At 37.7% G+C, this 14,914-nt stretch overlaps 1 protein-coding gene across 1 annotated transcript in view; it reads right to left on the reverse strand.

Annotated features, from left to right (window-relative positions):
• Positions 1 to 14,528, reverse strand: part of palm1b (paralemmin 1b) — a 137,838-nt gene extending 123,310 nt beyond the window's left edge. The window contains exon 1 of the mRNA XM_061968057.1: positions 14,263 to 14,528. The gene's annotated coding sequence lies outside the window, so the exon portion shown is untranslated. The remainder of the gene's footprint in view (positions 1 to 14,262) is intronic.
• Between the last annotated feature and the right edge of the window lie 386 nt (positions 14,529 to 14,914).

The raw sequence follows: 14,914 nt of genomic DNA on the forward strand, positions 1-14,914 counted from the left end.
GCGGTGCCCTGGTGGCTCCATGGAGCTTTTTCAAAAATGTATGGAAATGGAAAAAAAAAATGTTGTAATATGGTTTTTGTAGGAGGACAAACATGACACAAACCTTCCTAATTGTTAGAAAGACCACTGTTGAATATGTTTGTGTGTATGCTTCACTGACGACACTATTTGGCCCGCGCCGCTTTGTCCTACTAATTTCAGCAGCCCTTGAACTCACCGTTGTGTGGGCTGTGTCAAAGTTGGCTGTCAAAGTGTACCAACTTGGTGGATTCCGCCCTCATCCTTCTACTATCCAGGTGAGAGGCATTATTTATGATCTACAATAAACTTCCAAGGAGCAGGGAAGCCAGGAAACAGCAGACCACTCGATGATGTAAACATAGGTAGTGATCGCCGCTATAAATAGTTTGTCTGCGTTAGCACTTATAATAACAATATCACTGATACTTGTTCAATAATTAAGTCACAAAATGTACATGGAGTACTGTTGGCGCTTTTTGGATGCTTATTTATCACATTTTATGGGCTGGGTCCGCTGTTAGCAGACTTTTATTTACGAGTTAAAATGCATTAAAAAAAAATAAAAAATTCTCATCATATCTTTCCCCAAAAGCGCCGTTCCCCTTTAATACACTTCTTATTTCAAATTGGTAAGAAAACAAATTACACCTTTAACGATTAACCTTCAATTAGGTCACAATATTAGGTACACTGGATTTAATGCTTGCAACGCTCAGTTAAATATTAGGTTTTTTTCCTCCCACAACAAGAGATGTTGGCAACAAAAACATGAAAAGTGTACCAACTTGACGGATTCCGCCCTCATCCTTCTACTATCCAGGTGAGAGGCATGATTTATGATCTACAATAAACTTCCAAGGAGCAGGGAAGCGAGGAAACAGCAGACCACTCAATGATGTAAACATAGGTAGAGATCGCCGCTATAAATAGTTTGTCTGCGTTAGCACTTATAATAACAATATCACTAATACTTGTTCAATAACTAAGTCACAAAATGTACATGGAGTACTGTTGGCGCTTTTTGGATGCTTATTCATCACATTTTATGGGCTGGGTCCGCTGTTAGCAGACTTTTATTTACGAGTTAAAAATGCATTAAAAAAATTAATTTGTCGTCATATCTTTATCAAAAAGCACAGTTTCCCTTTAGTACACTTCTTATTTCAAATTGGTAAAAAAGAAAAATTACACCTTTAACGAGGAACCTTCAATTAGGTCACATTATTAGGTACACTGGATTTAATACTTGCAACGCTCAGTTAAATATTAGGTTTTTTTCCTCCCACAACAAGAGATGTTGGCAACAAAAACATGAAAAGTGCACCAACTTGGCGGATTCCGGCCTCATCCTTCTACTATCCAAGTGAGAGGCATGATTTATGATCTACAATAAACTTCCAAGGAGCAGGGAAGCGAGGAAACAGCAGACCACTCGATGATGTAAACATAGGTAGTGATCGCCGCTATAAATAGTTTGTCTGCGTTAGCACTTATAATAACAATATCACTAATACTTGTTCAATAATTAAGTCACAAAATGTACATGGAGTACTGTTGGCGCTTTTTGGATGCTTATTTATCACATCTTATGGGCTGGGACCGCTGTTAGCAGACTTTTATTTACGTTTATTTACGAGTTAAAATGCAATAAAAAAATTAATTTGTCGTCATATCTTTCCCAAAAAGCACAGTTTCCCTTTAATACACTTCTTATTTCAAATTGGTAAAAAAGAAAAATTACTTCTTTAACGAGGATCCTTCAATTAGGTCACATTATTAGGTACACTGGATTTAATGCTTGCAACGCTCAGTTAATATATTTGTTCTTTTCCTCCCACAACAAGAGATGTTGGCAACAAAAATATGAAAAGTGTACCAACTTGGCGGATTCCGCCCTCATCCTTCTACTATCCAGGTGAGAGGCATGATTTATGATCTACAATAAACTTCCAAGGAGCAGGGAAGCGAGGAAACAGCAGACCACTCGATGATGTAAACATAGGTAGTGATCGCCGCTATAAATAGTTTGTCTGCGTTAGCACTTATAATAACAATATCACTAATACTTGTTCAATAATTAAGTCACGAAATGTACATGGAGTACTGTTGGCGCTTTTTGGATGCTTATTCATCACATTTTATGGGCTGGGTCCGCTGTTAGCAGACTTTTATTTACGAGTTAAAATGAATTAAAAAAATTAATTTGTCGTCATATCTTTCCCAAAAAGCACAGTTTCCCTTTAGTACACTTCTTATTTCAAATTGGTGAAAAAAGAAAAATTACACCTTTAACGATTAACCTTCAATTAGGTCACATTATTAGGTACACTGGATTTAATGCTTGCAACGCTCAGTTAAATATTAGGTTTTTTTCCTCCCACAACAAGAGATTTTAGCAACAAAAACATGAAAAGTGTACCAACTTGGTGGATTCCGCCCTCATCCTTCTACTACCCAGGTGAGAGGCATGATTTATGATCTACAATAAACTTCCAAGGAGCAGGGAAGCGAGGAAACAGCAGGCCACTCGATGATGTAAACATAGGTAGTGATCGCCGCTATAAATAGTTTGTCTGCGTTAGCACTTATAATAACAATATCACTAATACTTGTTCAATAATTAAGTCACAAAATGTACATGGAGTACTGTTGGCGCTTTTTGGATGCTTATTTATCACATTTTATGGGCTGGGTCCGCTGTTAGCAGACTTTTATTTACGAGTTAAAAATGCATTTAAAAAATTTATTTGTCGTCATATCTTTCCCAAAAAGCACAGTTTCCCTTTAGTACACTTCTTATTTCAAATTGGTAAAAAAGAAAAATTACACCTTTAACGAGGAACCTTCAATTAGGTCACATTATTAGGTACACTGGATTTAATGCTTGCAACGCTCAGTTAAATATTAGTTTTTTTTCCTCCCACAACAAGAGATGTTGGCAACAAAAACATGAAAAGTGTACCAACTTGGCGGATTCCACCCTCATCCTTCTACTATCCAGGTGAGAGGCATGATTTATGATCTACAATAAACTTCCAAGGAGCAGGGAAGCGAGGAAACAGCAGACCACTCGATGATGTAAACATAGGTAGTGATCGCCGCTATAAATAGTTTGTCTGCGTTAGCACTTATAATAACAATATCACTAATACTTGTTCAATAATTAAGTCACGAAATGTACATGGAGTACTGTTGGCGCTTTTTGGATGCTTATTTATCACATTTTAAGGGCTGGGTCCGCTGTTAGCAGACTTTTATTTACGAGTTAAAATGCATTTAAAAAATTAATTTGTCGTCATATCTTTCCCAAAAAGCACAGTTTCCTTTTAGTACACTTCTTATTTCAAATTGGTAAAAAAAGAAAAATTACACCTTTAACGAGGAACCTTCAATTAGGTCACATTATTAGGTACACTGGATTTAATGCTTGCAACGCTCAGTTAAATATTAGTTTTTTTCCCTCCCACAACAAGAGATGTTGGCAACAAAACTATGAAAAGTGTACCAACTTGGCGGATTCCGCCCTCATCCTTCCACTATCCAGGTGAGAGGCATGATTTATGATCTACAATAAACTTCCAAGGAGCAGGGAAGCGAGGAAACAGCAGACCACTCGATGATGTAAACATAGGTAGTGATCGCCGCTATAAAAAGTTTGTCTGCGTTAGCACTTATAATAACAATATCACTAATACTTGTTCAATAATTAAGTCACAAAATGTACATGGAGTACTGTTGGCGCTTTTTGGATGCTTATTCATCACATTTTATGGGCTGGGTCCGCTGTTAGCAGACTTTTATTTACGTTTATTTACGAGATAAAATGCATTTAAAAAATTAATTTGTCGTCATATCTTTCCCAAAAAGCACAGTTTCCCTTTAATACACTTCTTATTTCAAATTGGTAAAAAAGAAAAATTACACCTTTAACGAGGAACCTTCAATTAGGTCACATTATTAGGTACACTGGATTTAATGCTTCCAACGCTCAGTTAAATATTAGTTTTTTTTCCTCCCACAAGAGATGTTAGCAACAAAAACATGAAAAGTGCACCAACTTGGCGGATTCCGCCCTCATCCTTCTACTATCCAGGTGAGAGGCATGATTTATGATCTCCAATAAACTTCCAAGGAGCAGGGAAGCGAGGAAACAGCAGACCACTCGATGATGTCAACATAGGTAGTGATCGCCGCTATAAATAGTTTGTATGCGTTAGCTCTTAAAATAACAATATCACTAATACTTGTTCAATAATTAAGTCACAAAATGTACATGGAGTACTGTTGGCGCTTTTTGGATGCTTATTCATCACATTTTATGGGCTGGGTCCGCTGCTAGCTGACTTTTATTTACGAGTTAAAATGCATAAAAAAAAAATACATTCATTGTCATATCTTTCCCAAAAAGCACAGTTCCCCTTTAATACACTTCTTATTTCAAATTGGTAAGAAAATAAATTACACCTTTAACGATTAACCTTCAATTAGGTCGCAATATTAGGTACACTGGATTTAATGCTTGCAACGCTCAGTTAAATATTAGGTTTTTTTCCTCCCACAACAAGAGATGTTGGCAACAAAAACATGAAAAGTGTACCAACTTGGCGGATTCCGCCCTCATCCTTCTACTATCCAGGCGAGAGGCATGATTTATGATCTACAATAAACTTCCAAGGAGCAGGGAAGCGAGGAAACAGCAGACCACTCGATGATGTCAACATAGGTAGTGATCGCCGCTATAAATAGTTTGTCCGCGTTAGCACTTATAATAACAATATCACTAATACTTGTTCAATAATTAAGTCACAAAATGTACATGGAGTACTGTTGGCGCTTTTTGGATGCTTATTCATCACATTTTATGGGCTGGGTCCGCTGTTAGCAGACTTTTATTTACGTTTATTTACGAGTTAAAGTGCATTTAAAAAATTAATTTGTCGTCATATCTTTCCCAAAAAGCACAGTTTCCCTTTAATACACTTCTTATTTTAAATTGGTAAAAAAGAAAAATTACTTCTTTAACGAGGAACCTTCAATTAAGTCACATTATTAGGTACACTGGATTTAATGCTTGCAACGCTCAGTTACTATATTTGTTCTTTTCCTCCCACAACAAGAGATGTTGGCAACAAAAACATGAAAAGTGTACCAACTTGGCGGATTCCGCCCTCATCCTTCTACTATCCAGGTGAGAGGCATGATTTATGATCTACAATAAACTTCCAAGGAGCAGGGAAGCGAGGAAACAGCAGACCACTCGATGATGTAAACATAGGTAGTGATCGCCGCTATAAATAGTTTGTCTGCGTTAGCACTTATAATAACAATATCACTAATACTTGTTCAATAATTAAGTCACAAAATGTACATGGAGTACTGTTGGCGCTTTTTGGATGCTTATTTATCACATTTTATGGGCTGGGTCCGGTGTTAGCAGACTTTTATTTACGAGTTAAAAATGCATTAAAAAAATTAATTTGTCGTCATATCTTTCCCAAAAAGCACAGTTTCCCTTTAGTACACTTTTTATTTCAAATTGGTAAAAAAAGAAAAATTACACCTTTAACGAGGAACCTTCAATTAGGTCACATTATTAGGTACACTGGATTTAATGCTTGCAACGCTCAGTTAATATATTTGTTCTTTTCCTCCCACAACAAGAGATGTTGGCAACAAAAATATGAAAAGTGTACCAACTTGGTGGATTCCACCCTCATCCTTCCACTATCCAGGTGAGAGACATGATTTATGATCTACAATAAACTTCCAAGGAGCAGGGAAGCGAGGAAACAGCAGACCACTCGATGATGTAAACATAGGTAGTGATCGCCGCTATAAATAGTTTGTCTGCGTTAGCACTTATAATAACAATATCACTAATACTTGTTCAATAATTAAGTCACAAAATGTACATGGAGTACTGTTGGCGCTTTTTGGATGCTTATTCATCACATTTTATGGGCTGGGTCCGCTGTTAGCAGACTTTTATTTACGAGTTAAAATGCATTTAAAAAATTAATTTGTCATCATATCTTTCCCAAAAAGCACAGTTTCCCTTTAGTACACTTCTTATTTCAAATTGGTAAAAAAGAAAAATTACACCTTTAACGAGGAACCTTCAATTAGGTCACATTATTAGGTACACTGGATTTAATGCTTGCAACGCTCAGTTAAATATTCGTTTTTTTTCCTCCCACAACAAGAGATGTTAGCAACAAAAACATGAAAAGTGTACCAACTTGGCGGATTCCGCCCTCATCCTTTGAGAGGCATGATTTATGATCTACAATAAACTTCCAAGGAGCAGGGAAGCGAGGAAACAGCAGACCACTCGATGATGTAAACATAGGTAGTGATCGCCGCTATAAATAGTTTGACCGCGTTAGCACTTATAATAACAATATCACTAATACTTGTTCAATAATTAAGTCACAAAATGTACATGGAGTACTGTTTGCGCTTTTTGGATGCTTATTTATCACATTTTATGGGCTGGGTCTGCTGTTAGCAGACTTTTATTTACGAGTTAAAATGCATTTAAAAATTTAATTTGTCGTCATATCTTTCCCAAAAAGCACAGTTTCCCTTTACTACACTTCTTATTTCAAATTGGTAAAAAAGAAAAATTACACCTTTAACGAGGAACCTTCAATTAGGTCACATTATTAGGTACACTGGATTTAATGCTTGCAATGCTCAGTTAATATAATTGTTATTTTCCTCCCACAACAAGAGATGTTGGCAACAAAAACATGAAAAGTGTACCAACTTGGTGGATTCCGCCCTCATCCTTCTACTATCCAGGTGAGAGGCATGATTTATGATCTACAATAAACTTCCAAGGAGCAGGGAAGCGAGGAAACAGCAGACCACTCGATGATGTCAACATAGGTAGTGATCGCCGCTATAAATAGTTTGTCTGCGTTAGCACTTATAATAACAATATCACTAATACTTGTTCAATAATTAAGTCACGAAATGTACATGGAGTACTGTTGGCGCTTTTTGGATGCTTATTCATCACATTTTATGGGCTGGGTCCGCTGTTAGCAGACTTTTATTTACGAGTTAAAAATGCATTTAAAAAATTAATTTGTCGTCATATCTTTCCCAAAAAGCACAGTTTCCCTTTAGTACACTTCTTATTTCAAATTGGTAAAAAAGAGAAATTACACCTTTAACGATTAACCTTCAATTAGGTCACATTATTAGGTACACTGGATTTAATGCTTGCAACGCTCAGTTAATATATTTGTTCTTTTCCTCCCACAACAAGAGATGTTAGCAACAAAAACATGAAAAGGGTACCAACTTGGCGGATTCCGCCCTCATCCTTCTACTATCCAGGTGAGAGGCATGATTTATGATCTACAATAAACTTCCAAGGAGCAGGGAAGCGAGGAAACAGCAGACCACTCGATGATGTAAACATAGGTAGTGATCGCCGCTATAAATAGTTTGTCCGCGTTAGCACTTATAATAACAATATCACTAATACTTGTTCAATAATTAAGTCACAAAATGTAAATGGAGTACTGTTGGCGCTTTTTGGATGCTTATTTATCACATTTTATGGGCTGGGTCCGCTGTTAGCAGACTTTTATTTACGAGTTAAAATGCATTAAAAAAATTTATTTGTCGTCATATCTTTCCCAAAAAGCACAGTTTCCCTTTAATACACTTCTTATTTCAAATTGGTAAAAAAGAAAAATTACACCTTTAACGAGGAACCTTCAATTAGGTCACATTATTAGGTACACTGGATTTAATGCTTGCAACGCTCAGTTAATATATTTGTTCTTTTCCTCCCACAACAAGAGATGTTAGCAACAAAAACATGAAAAGGGTACCAACTTGGCGGATTCCGCCCTCATCCTTCTACTATCCAGGTGAGAGGCATGATTTTTGATCTACAATAAACTTCCAAGGAGCAGGGAAGCGAGGAAACAGCAGACCACTCGATGATGTAAACATAGGTAGTGATCGCCGCTATAAATAGTTTGTCCGCGTTAGCACTTATAATAACAATATCACTAATACTTGTTCAATAATTAAGTCACGAAATGTACATGGAGTACTGTTGGCGCTTTTTGGATGCTTATTTATCACATTTTATGGGCTGGGTCCGCTGTTAGCAGACTTTTATTTGTGAGTTAAAATGTATTTAAAAAATTAATTTGTCATCATATCTTTCCCAAAAAGCACAGTTTCCCTTTAATACACTTCTTATTTCAAATTGGTAAGAAAAAAAAATTACACCTTTAACGATTAACCTTCAATTAGGTCACATTATTAGGTACACTGGATTTAATGCTTGCAACGCTCAGTTAATATATTTGTTCTTTTCCTCCCACAACAAGAGATGTTGGCAACAAAAATATGAAAAGTGTACCAACTTGGTGGATTCCGCCCTCATCCTTCTACTATCCAAGTGAGAGGCATGATTTATGATCTACAATAAACTTCCAAGGAGCAGGGAAGCGAGGAAACAGCAGACCACTCGATGATGTAAACATAGGTAGTGATCGCCGCTATAAATAGTTTGTCTGCGTTAGCACTTATAATAACAATATCACTAATACTTGTTCAATAATTAAGTCACAAAATGTACATGGAGTACTGTTGGCGCTTTTTGGATGCTTATTTATCACATTTTATGGGCTGGGTCCGCTGTAGGCAGACTTTTATTTACGAGTTAAAATGCATTTAAAAAATTAATTTGTCGTCATATCTTTCCCAAAAAGCACAGTTTCCCTTTAATACACTTCTTATTTCAAATTGGTAAAAAAGAAAAATTACACCTTTAACGAGGAACCTTCAATTAGGTCACATTATTAGGTACACTGGATTTAATGCTTGCAACGCTCAGTTAATATATTAGGTTTTTTTCCTCCCACAACAAGAGATGTTGGCAACAAAAATATGAAAAGTGTACCAACTTGGCGGATTCCGCCCTCATCCTTCTACTATCCAGGTGAGAGGCATGATTTATGATCTACAATAAACTTCCAAGGAGCAGGGAAGCGAGGAAACAGCAGACCACTCGATGATGTAAACATAGGTAGTGATCGCCGCTATAAATAGTTTGTCCGCGTTAGCACTTATAATAACAATATCACTAATACTTGTTCAATAATTAAGTCACGAAATGTACATGGAGTACTGTTGGCGCTTTTTGGATGCTTATTCATCTCATTTTATGGGCTGGGTCCGCTGTTAGCAGACTTTTATTTACGAGTTAAAAATGCATTTAAAAAATTAATTTGTCGTCATATCTTTCCCAAAAAGCACAGTTTCCCTTTAGTACACTTCTTATTTCAAATTGGTAAAAAAGAAAAATTACACCTTTAACGAGGAACCTTCAATTAGGTCACATTATTAGGTACACTGGATTTAATGCTTGCAACGCTCAGTTAATATATTTGTTCTTTTCCTCCCACAACAAGAGATGTTGGCAACAAAAACATGAAAAGTGCACCAACTTGGCAGATTCCGCCCTCATCCTTCTACTATCCAGGTGAGAGGCATGATTTATGATCTACAACAAACTTCCAAGGAGCAGGGAAGCGAGGAAACAGCAGACCACTCGATGATGTAAACATAGGTAGTGATCGCCGCTATAAATAGTTTGTCTGCGTTAGCGCTTATAATAACAATATCACTAATACTTGTTCAATAATTAAGTCACAAAATGTACATGGAGTACTGTTGGTTGGCGCTTTTTGGATGCTTATTTATCACATTTTTTGGGCTGGGTCCGCTGTTAGCAGACTTTTATTTACTAGTTAAAATTGCATTTAAAACATTTATTTGTCGTCATATCTTTCCCAAAAAAGCACAGTTTCCCTTTAGTACACTTCTTATTTCAAATTGGTAAAAAAGAAAAATTACACCTTTAACGAGGAACCTTCAATTAGGTCACATTATTAGGTACACTGGATTTAATGCTTGCAACGCTCAGTTAATATATTTGTTCTTTTCCTCCCACAACAAGAGATGTTGGCAACAAAAACATGAAAAGTGTACCAACTTGGCGGATTCCGCCCTCATCCTTCTACTATCCAGGTGAGAGGCATGATTTATGATCTGCAATAAACTTCCAAGGAGCAGGGAAGCGAGGAAACAGCAGACCACTCGATGATGTAAACATAGGTAGTGATCGCCGCTATAAATAGTTTGTCCGCGTTAGCACTTATACTAACAATATCACTAATACTTGTTCAATAATTAAGTCACGAAATGTACATGGAGTACTGTTGGCGCTTTTTGGATGCTTATTCATCACATTTTATGGGCTGGGTCCGCTGTTAGCAGACTTTTATTTACGTGTTAAAAATGCATTTAAAAAATGTATTTGTCGTCATATCTTTCCCAAAAAGCACAGTTTCCCTTTAGTACACTTCTTATTTCAAATTGGCAAAAAAGAAAAATTACACCTTCAACGAGGAACCTTCAATTAGGTCACATTATTAGGTACACTGGATTTAATGCTTGCAACGCTCAGTTAATAAATTTGTTCTTTTCCTCCCACAACAAGAGATGTTGGCAACAAAAATATGAAAAGTGCACCAACTTGGCGGATTCCGCCCTCATCCTTCTACTATCCAGGTGAGAGGCATGATTTATGATCTACAATAAACTTCCAAGGAGCAGGGAAGCGAGGAAACAGCAGACCACTCGATGATGTAAACATAGGTAGTGATCGCCGCTATAAATAGTTTGTCCGCGTTAGCACTTATAATAACAATATCACTAATACTTGTTCAATAATTAAGTCACAAAATGTACATGGAGTACTGTTGGCGCTTTTTGGATGCTTATTTATCACATTTTATGGGCTGGGTCCGCTGTTAGCAGACTTTTATTTACGTTTATTTACGAGTTAAAGTGCATTTAAAAAATTAATTTGTCGTCATATCTTTCCCAAAAAGCACAGTTTCCCTTTAGTACACTTCTTATTTCAAATTGGTAAAAAAGAAAAATTACACCTTTAACGAGGAACCTTCAATTAGGTCACATTATTAGGTACACTGGATTTAATGCTTGCAACGCTCAGTTAATATATTTGTTCTTTTCCTCCCACAACAAGAGATGTTGGCAACAAAAACATGAAAAGTGTACCAACTTGGCGGATTCCACCCTCATCCTTCTACTATCCAGGTGAGAGGCATGATTTATGATCTACAATAAACTTCCAAGGAGCAGGGAAGCGAGGAAACAGCAGAACACTCGATGATGTAAACATAGGTAGTGATCGCCGCTATAAATAGTTTGTCTGCGTTAGCACTTATAATAACAATATCACTAATACTTGTTCAATAATTAAGTCACAAAATGTACATGGAGTACTGTTGGCGCTTTTTGGATGCTTATTCATCACATTTTATGGGCTGGGTCCGCTGTTAGCAGACTTTTATTTACGTGTTAAAAATGCATTAAAAAAAATTAATTTGTCGTCATATCTTTCCCAAAAAGCACAGTTTCCCTTTAGTACACTTCTTATTTCAAATTGGTAAAAAAGAAAAATTACACCTTTAACGAGGAGCCTTCAATTAGGTCACATTATTAGGTACACTGGATTTAATGCTTGCAACGCTCAGTTAAATATTAGGTTTTTTTCCTCCCACAACAAGAGATGTTGGCAACAAAAATATGAAAAGTGTACCAACTTGACGGATTCCGCCCTCATCCTTCTACTATCCAGGTGAGAGACATGATTTATGATCTACAATAAACTTCCAAGGAGCAGGGAAGCGAGGAAACAGCAGACCACTCGATGATGTAAACATAGGTAGTGATCGCCGCTATAAATAGTTTGTCTGCGTTAGCACTTATAATAACAATATCACTAATACTTGTTTAATAAATAAGTCACAAAATGTACATGGAGTACTGTTGGTGCTTTTTGGATGCTTATTTATCACATTTTATGGGCTGGGTCCGCTGTTAGCAGACTTTTATTTACGTTTATTTATGAGTTAAAATGCATTAAAAAAATTAATTTGTCCTCATATCTTTCCCAAAAAGCACAGTTTCCCTTTAGTACACTTTTTATTTCAAATTGGTAAAAAAGAAAAATTACACCTTTAACGAGGAACCTTCAATTAGGTCACATTATTAGGTACACTGGATTTAATGCTTGCAACGCTCAGTTAATATATTTGTTCTTTTCCTCCCACAACAAGAGACGTTGGCAACAAAAACATGAAAAGTGTACCAACTTGGCGGATTCCGCCCTCATCCTTCTACTATCCAGGTGAGAGGCATGATTTATGATCTACAATAAACTTCCAAGGAGCAGGGAAGCGAGGAAACAGCAGACCACTCGATGATGTAAACATAGGTAGTGATCGCCGCTATAAATCGTTTGTCTGCGTTAGCACTTATAATAACAATATCACTAATACTTGTTCAATAATTAAGTCACAAAATGTAAATGGAGTACTGTTGGCGCTTTTTGGATGCTTATTTATCACATTTTATGGGCTGGATCTACAATAAACTTCCAAGGAGCAGGGAAGCGAGGAAACAGCAGACCACTCGATGATGTAAACATAGGCACACATAGGCATGCTTTTTAGCGATCACGTAACCGCTATACATAGTCTGTCTGCGTTAGCGCATATAATAACAATATCTCCAATACTTGGTTAAAATTCAATATTTGCTTTTTGGATGGTTATTAATTGGATTTTATGGGCGGAATAGAGGACCTATTAGCGGACTTTTATTTACGAGTTAAAATGCATTAAAAAAAATACATTCGTCGTCATGTCTTTCCCCAAAAGCGCCGTTCCCCCTTTAATACACTTCTTATTTTAAATTGGTAAAAAAAAAAAAAAAAGACACCTTTAACGAGGAACCTTCAATTAGGTCACATTATTAGGTACACTGGATTTAATGCCAGCAACGCTCAGTTAAATATTAGGTTTTTTTCCTCCTACAACAAGAGATGTTGGCAACAAAAACATGAAAAGTGTACCAACTTGGCAGATTCCGCCCTCTTCCTGATCTACAATAAACTTCCAAGGAGCAGGGAAGCGAGGAAGCAGCAGACCACTCGATGATGTAAACATAGGTAGTGATCGCCGCTATAAATAGTTTGTCTGCGTTAGCACTTATAATAACAATATCACTAATACTTGTTCAATAATTAAGTCACAAAATGTACATGGAGTACTGTTGGCGCTTTTTGGATGCTTATTTATCACATTTTATGGGCTGGATCTACAATAAACTTCCAAGGAGCAGGGAAGCGAGGAAACAGCAGACCACTCGATGATGTAAACATAGGCACACATAGGCATGCTTTTTAGTGATCACGTAACCGCTATAAATAGTCCGTCTGCGTTAGCGCATATAATAACAATATCTCCAATACTTGGTTAAAATTCAATATTTGCTTTTTGGATGGTTATTAATTGGATTTTATGGGCGGAATAGAGGACCTATTAGCGGACTTTTATTTACGAGTTAAAATGCATTAAAAAAAATACATTCGTCGTCATGTCTTTCCCCAAAAGCGCCGTTCCCCTTTAATACACTTCTTATTTTAAATTGGTAAAAAACAAAAAAAAACACCTTTAACGAGGAACCTTCAATTAGGTCACATTATTAGGTACACTGGATTTATTGCTTGCAACGCTCAGTTAATATTTTTTTTTTTTCCTCCCACAACATATTTCATATAAATATGTGATATATTTTGCAGAATCAATAACAATGCAATAAAAAAAAAAAAAAATCTCATCCGAGGTTTACCTCGCCCGTCCAAGGGTTTACGTGCCGCGTCGCTACATGGGTGTGTTATGTTTACGGCGTGGTCGCCTTCTGCAGGTGGCGGTCAACAAAAGGACTTCCTGTGCACAAACCGTGGCTTTTCGGACAAAACAACACCCGCCAACGACGGGCGCCATGAGGCACTAGAGAGGACCGGGCCACAGCGTGGCTTGGGAGTGTTGGTCACCGCAGGGATGCGAGGGCCCCCGGTTCCCCTCCCTACACACACACTCCAGACGGAGGTTACGCCATGTTGGAGGAGCAAGCCAGCATGGAGGATGACACCCTCACCTCCTCAGCATCCCTGCATTGGAAGCTAAGCTAAGCTACGAGATGATGATGATGATGATGATGATGATGGTGGTGCTGATGCTGACACAACAACAGATCAATAAGACATGATGGAGTCGTCTTCCTCCACCTGTCAGCCCGCACCACTGCACGTTTAAATAAAAGACTTACTCGATGCTGTTCCCCAGACGTCTGCTCCGCCCACCCCGGGGGGGAAAAACAAAACAAAAAAACGGTGTTTATTTCTGGGCTGCTTCTCCCGCTGCCTCCCGGAGGTGATGCTGGACCCTGCAGGCCGACGCGGCTGCTGCTGCTGACTCCCGCGCGGCTCGGCGCCTCCTCGACGCACTCGGCGCTGCTCTGCGTCGGCGCGGCGGAGCTCTCATAGGGCGGCGGCGCTGGCGTCCGGTTAGCGGCGGGGTTGTAATGTCGTTACTGGGGGGAGCGAGGTGGAATGAGGAGGAGGAGGAGGAGGAGGGAGGGAGGGATGCACCTCCCCTTCTTTTAAAAGGGGACGGAGGAGGAGGGGGGGGGGAGGGGGGTCTTTCTTGTAATGATAATAAGATACGCCCCTGCTTCCCTTGTGTTGTCTTGTGACGTCCGAAAGGAGCTCAGATCTGTTATGAAACAAACAAAATAGCCCCGTTATTTTCGATCTATATTGAACTATTTCGCCCTCTAGTGGCTAAAAGTGTAAAACACATGTCTTTTTTTCTTTTCTTTTTTTTTAAAATCAGGCTAGGATAGACATTTTTATTTTTTATGTTATTATTTTTTTGTATTCTGTTTTTATTTACTATTTACACAATGTGACAACTTCACT

This window comes from Nerophis lumbriciformis, linkage group LG08 (genome assembly GCF_033978685.3).
Source record: "Nerophis lumbriciformis linkage group LG08, RoL_Nlum_v2.1, whole genome shotgun sequence".
NCBI classification, from domain to species: domain Eukaryota; kingdom Metazoa; phylum Chordata; class Actinopteri; order Syngnathiformes; family Syngnathidae; genus Nerophis; species Nerophis lumbriciformis.